This window comes from Bolinopsis microptera, chromosome 6, assembly GCF_026151205.1.
Source record: "Bolinopsis microptera isolate Bmic1 chromosome 6, MBARI_Bmic_1.0, whole genome shotgun sequence".
NCBI lineage: Eukaryota > Metazoa > Ctenophora > Tentaculata > Lobata > Bolinopsidae > Bolinopsis > Bolinopsis microptera.
Genome location: NC_087077.1, coordinates 11508948 through 11515294, shown reverse-complemented (window position 1 = coordinate 11515294; position 6347 = coordinate 11508948).

The following is a 6347-nucleotide window of genomic DNA, read 5'->3' as shown; positions in this document are numbered from 1 at the left end:
ACACTGTCGACTTGCATAGAAAAATATGTAAAAGCTAACAAAGGCAGATTGTTCTCCTGTTTTGTTGACTACGCCAAAGCGTTTGATACAGTCTGCCGGGAGGCACTCTTGTACAAACTCTGGAAACTAGGCATCAAAGGAAGATTCTTTGGTTGCATGGAGTTCATGTACACAAACTCCAAAGCAAAAATCAAGCTCTTGAACAAGCTCTCTGAAAAGATCGATGTTCTTTGCGGGACTGAACAAGGACACCCCATGTCTCCAGAACTCTTCAAATGCTTCATACACCAACTATCAGAAGACCTTAATTCTATGGAAAATGTCGAAGTACCGTTACTGAAAAGTACTAGAGTAACCCACCTCCTCTGGGCCGATGACCTGATTCTGCTGGCTCTCGATCAAGAGAGTCTTCAAAGAATGTTAGAAGTTTTACATACCTACTGTCAAGAGTGGGGGTTATCGGTTAACATATCAAAAACAGCAATTATGGTGTTTAACCGGGCAGGACGGGTGCTCAAGGACAGTACTAATTTTGTCTACGGGGAAATGACCTTGCCATCAGTGCGTGAGTACACATATCTTGGAATTACGTTCACACTCACGGGATCTTTAAAACTTGCCCAGATAAAGCTTAGACAAAAAGGGCTCCGGAGCTACTTCTCTCTCAAGAGTATGCTTGACCTTCGATACCTCCGGAAGACAACTGTGTTTAAGCTTTTCGACACTCTGATTGTTCCTGTTCTATCCTACGGGTGTCAGATCTGGCTTCCCATGACAAATTTCATGTCTATCTTTGCTTCGGGGAGTTATCCGGCTACTCAGGATACAGCAAAAGACCCCCTGGAGAAAGTTCACCTATCATTTATGAAATGGACTATGAATGTCAACAAATCGACTTCAAACACCGCTGTGTGGGGTGACACTGGAAGATACCCGCTTGCCATCGAGCTTACGTCCCAAGTCTATAGCTACCTCGGGAGGTTGGAGGGACTTGACAAAGAGGGATGCTCTTCTTTAGTAAGGCACGCTTACGCCGAGCAGAGGGATCTGAATCTGTTATGGTTCTCCCGGCTGGAATCCACCAAGAACACAGTGAAACAACTGACAGGAGGAAGTGATATCTCAAACCCGCTCGAAATCAGCGAGGCTATGAAAACCCTTTTCGTTCAACAATGGAACAAAGAGCGAAAACTCAACAGAAAACTAGGATTCTACAACCTCATCAAGGCAAGCTTCGGTTGCGAAACATACCTGTCGATCAACCTACGGCCACAGCAGACTAGGAGACTTGCGCAACTCAGAACAAGCTCGCATCAATACAACATCGAAACTGGAAGACATGGCATGCATCGACATAAACTTTCGAATAGGGCATGCAAACACTGTTCCACTACAGATGCGGAGTCACTCGATCTTCTTCTAGAGCTTCCTTTCCCTGATCCAATCATCGAAGATGAACTTCATGTATTGCGTACTTGCCCTCTCTATGAAGATCTCCGCCACTGTTTGTCCCAACAAAGTAAAACATTACTCTTCTCTGACATTGGACAGATCTTCGCACACCCTTCAACCATCGGAGACCTAGGAAGGTTCCTTACCAAAGCTCATGAACGAAGATTCCCTAAAGCGTCCTCCAAACAAATTCCTAACATTAACAATATTGCCAAATTATAATCTATGACTCGGAACACTTTCAGAAAAGTTCAGTTAAATTATTAAGTATTTTGAATCTCACTCTTAAGATTTACAGGGTTCATTGTATATATTATATATTTTATGACTTTTGGGTAAATTTAATTTTTTATATCTGGTCAGACATTACCATTGTAATTTGACTTTTGAATCGTTTAATCCGTTTAATCCGTTTAATCCGTTTACATGAACATCTAACTATCTCGTACTACCACAAGTTGGGCTCTCTCCAGTACTGTTTGACTATTATGGCTTATCAACTTCAATCCCACCTCATGAAGTAGAATCTACTTTTAGCTACCTTTAATTCTGCTACCACCAACACGTTATAATTGTAGCTCTTTCTAGCTCTTTCTAGCCCGAAGTAGCTAGAAGAAGCTAAAATTTGTGGGTACTGTTTGCTAGTGTTAGCTGGATCATAGAGCAGAAAGTAGTCTGAGGTTGCTGGAATTAGTGCTAGAATTTGAAGGTGCTGGTGATAGCTGAACAGAGTAGGAGTAAGTCTGAGGTTGCTGAATAGGGCTAGAATTTGCAGGTGCTAATAGTAGCATAACAAAAATTATTGGATGTTGGTGGAAGCTAGATAGAGCAGGAAGTAGCATTCAGAGATTGCTACAAAGAGCTAGAGTGGAGATAGCTGAATTGAAGGAAACTAGAAGTAGATTCTACTACATGAGGTTGGATTGGAGTTGATTAGCTATAATAGCCAAAAAGTACTGGAGAGAGCCCAACTTATGTTAAGACCGGGATCTGGGCTTAATCCCGATCCTTAATTCCGGTCCCGGTCTTAATCCCGGTCCTGGCACTTTTTCCCAGTCCCAGTCCCGGCCAAAAAATCGGTCCCGGTCGATCCTTGCCTTTAACGAGATGATAGTAACCAGAGAGATGGTTAGACGTATACATTTAAGGATAACACAAGATAGCTGGAAGGAGCTTCTGAAACTGAATTGTGTTGCTTCATAAATATTATCTGAATGTGTTCATGCTGAACTTTTGCTGTGCTGCAAGTAAAGTGCCTGTAAGACTTTTTTAGCCCGGGATACCAAAATTAAGTACATGTTTGATGTTACTATTTTAGGATGCACGAAAGTTAAAACAGTTTTTAATGAATATCTCCAAAACTAAGCACTATAAACCCTATATTGCTTTATAGCTTGTATGTAAATGTGGCCTTTGCAGTTAGTTTGAGCTAAAAGAGAGGCCCCTAAAGAGAGGCCCCTACAACGTTTAGAAGCCGAGATACAAAAGTCATATATTTGCGCCTGAGGGTAATTTAGAAATTTCCCCCCTAGGGTTGGAACTACTGATAGAAATTGCGTACCTTATCAATTCTGATCCAGAATGACCATACAAAGGACCTGGTTTCTAGAAAAGTTGTAGACACCAAACTGCATACTCGATTTCAATTAGCTTCTAGAGTAGATTTTTTTCACTTCCCCAGTGAAAATAAGTTTTTCTGGATTTTTTCCAAAAGTAAGCATTTTGGGCCTTTATGACCTTTATAGTGTCAATATAAACATGTGCATTGCAGTCATTTTAAGCCAAAGTTTGAGTCTCTAAGACCTTCAGAAGCGGAGATACAAATTTGATGAAATTTGTGCCTACGCCTGAACTTAAAATTAGTTTTTTGCAGATATCTCGGAAACAAACAATTTTAGACCATATATTGATTAGTAAGTTGTATATAAATGTGGCCATTGCGGTGATTTTAAGCTAAAAATTAAGTCTCTATGACCTTCAGGAGCCGAAATACGAAAATCCCGTATACGCGACTGAGGGTAATTTAGAAAATTTGCCCTGTAGGGTTGTCTCTAGCGAAACAAATTGTCCACCTAAACGATTTTGGTTTAGAATGACCTAACAAACAACCCTGTGTTGTCAGAAATAGTACACATCGAAGTGCACACTCAACTACACCCTGCTACTAGAGTAATGCACTTGGCTATTGGGAAATGATGTAAATTCTGTCACATTATATGGAATTTGAAATTCTGGGCGAATTTCCGAAATCATTTATATCTGATTTTGGTTTGGAAGGCGGGAAAACTCTATATATGAGGACGATACACGGATACAGTTGATTGAAGTATAGGGCAGTTGATGTAAACATCGTCACAAAATGATACGAAATCGTAAATGGACACGTTCATGTTGAAGTTTAAGGATATTGGTAAACCAAAAAATATAGCGTGTTCAGAAGTTCTGGACATTAGCCACGTGACCCATACTTCCATATACACGGCTCAGAAATACAATTTATTGTTTTTAGGCACTATAATGTAAAAAATGTCACATTTTTGTGACTGTGTTTTAACAAAAAATGCTAATTGGGCAGCTATGGTTAAAACCATAGCTGCCCAATTAGCATTTTTTGGTTTAAAATATAGTAGATTAGGTCATTCTAACAGTTTACAATTATGATACAACATTTGGCTAAAGGGCAGGGATCGAACGGTTTTAAGGCAATATTTCGTAAACTTTGTCACACTCAGAATACGATACCTCTTTTCTACTGTGAGGTGTCCTCAAAACCCTTTCAACTCATTATTTGATGGTTCTTCTACCAATCATAGCCCTAAAATATGTTGTTTTGAAAAGTTAGCAAATACATGCACTTATTGGGAAATGATGTAAATTCTGTCACATTATATGATTTGATTTGAAACTTTTACAAAATAGCAAATATACAAATGTACAGCAAATCGAACAACATATAAATTGGGCCGAAATGTATAAATGCTATAAAGCGTGGGTCAGTGAAACAAGTACAGAGAACAACTTTTAAAACAGGAGTTTTATGGCCGCCCAAAGTCTCAATAACATCACCTCCACCTAGTTATAAAATTATGAAATATGATAAGTGTGAAACAATCAAATAATAAAGTATTTAAATTATATAATTGTCTCTCAAATACAGATAACATCCGAAAACTCATAAAATTCTCATCACTCCTACATATACTGATCAGTGTCCGAGAGACATAAATAACTCATGATGGCTTTTTATCACGGCTAAATACCTTCCCGTACCGGATATAGTGGTCGAGATGAGTCTGTTCAGCCCTCTTCTTCTTCAGGTCAGTTACCAGATGCTTCCTTGTTGCTCGTTCTTCGCAGGATCTGTCTGGACATATCCATACATCTTTGTGCGACTCAACTAGCCTCAGTCTCCCTGTTTTCATCAGAATCTGATGAACTGCTGTGGAGCTTGGGACGGTGATCTTGACTGGTCGGATAGCCGTACTACCTGGTCTCTTCCAGCCGATTCTAGTCGCTTCAAAGTGAGGTTTCTCCCCGATCTCCTCCAATACTGCGGTAACTAGCGCTGGAAGCTGTTCTTCCTCCTCTTCTTTTAGCCCAAACACAATCAGGTTCTTGCTCCTGTCCTCCTCTGCAGCCACACTCTTCATCACCTTCTTCAGGATATTACTGTTACAGACCGTACCACTTGCACTGTTCTGTTGAACAGCTGCACTATAGTTCTGAATCCCTGACTCCACCGTTGTTTGTACTGTCTCCTTAACAGACGTCTTAAGCAACTGAAGTTGTTCATCCTTCTGCACAAGCAGTTGGCCCTGCAGTCTGATCACCTTCTCTTTGTCTGCTAGTGCTTCCGTCTTGAAGCACTCGATGATCTCCTTCAAGAGATACAACTGACTATTCTGCCGACGAACAAGGTCTACTGCATTCACAAGCCAGCCTGACAGAGTCTGTTTATCCTTAGTCTTGATCTTTTCACGACTTTCGTAATCAATGTCACTGTAGTCCATGTGCAGGTCTTTTCCTAACTGACTGGACCACCTTGCAACACAGCCTTCCACATCTTCCTGTTCATCATAATTGAACTCCTTGATTAACTCCTGGGATCGGGTCAAACTTGGGTCATCCGCCATAGTGTACTTGTATAGTAATGTACAAGTACACACGCAAAGGTAAACTACGCTGTAGCAGCAAACTGAACTTATCGCAAATTTACAAAAGATAAGAGAGCTCGATATTTGCAACGTAAGCTACACTGATTACACAATAATGTGGAATTTAAAATTCTGGGTGAATTGCCGAAATCATTTATATCTGATTTTGGTTTGGAAGGCGGGAAAACTGTATATAAGGACGATGCACGGATAGAGCTGATTCAAGTTAAGGGCAGTTGATGTAAAAATTGTCACAATAATAATAAGGGCAGTTGATATGAAAAAAAATCTATCTAACTAATGCAATGGCTGATGTGACGAAATTTACATTTCTTGACCCTATTTTGAAGAAACATGCCTCGATTAGAATTCAATATTCTTCCAGGAATTATTAGTAGGTTATTATTCAGCAAATCAGAACTCAAGTTTAACAATTCTGAGTTTAATTTTACTAAGTTACCGAGATGTGACGAAATTCACTTTTCCTGCCCCAACAGTATAATTTCAATGTGATGAAAAATGGGCATGGGTTCAATATTTCCTTATCTCTGAATTAATCATTTCAAACTATAATTAGGACTGTTGATGTGAAAGAAAGTGTATCTAAATTTTACAATGACGTATGTGACAAAATTTACATTTCTTGACCCTATTTTGAAGAACCATACCCCGATTAGAATTCAATATTCTTCCATGAATTATTAGTAGGTTATTATTCAGCAGATCATCAGAACTCAAGTT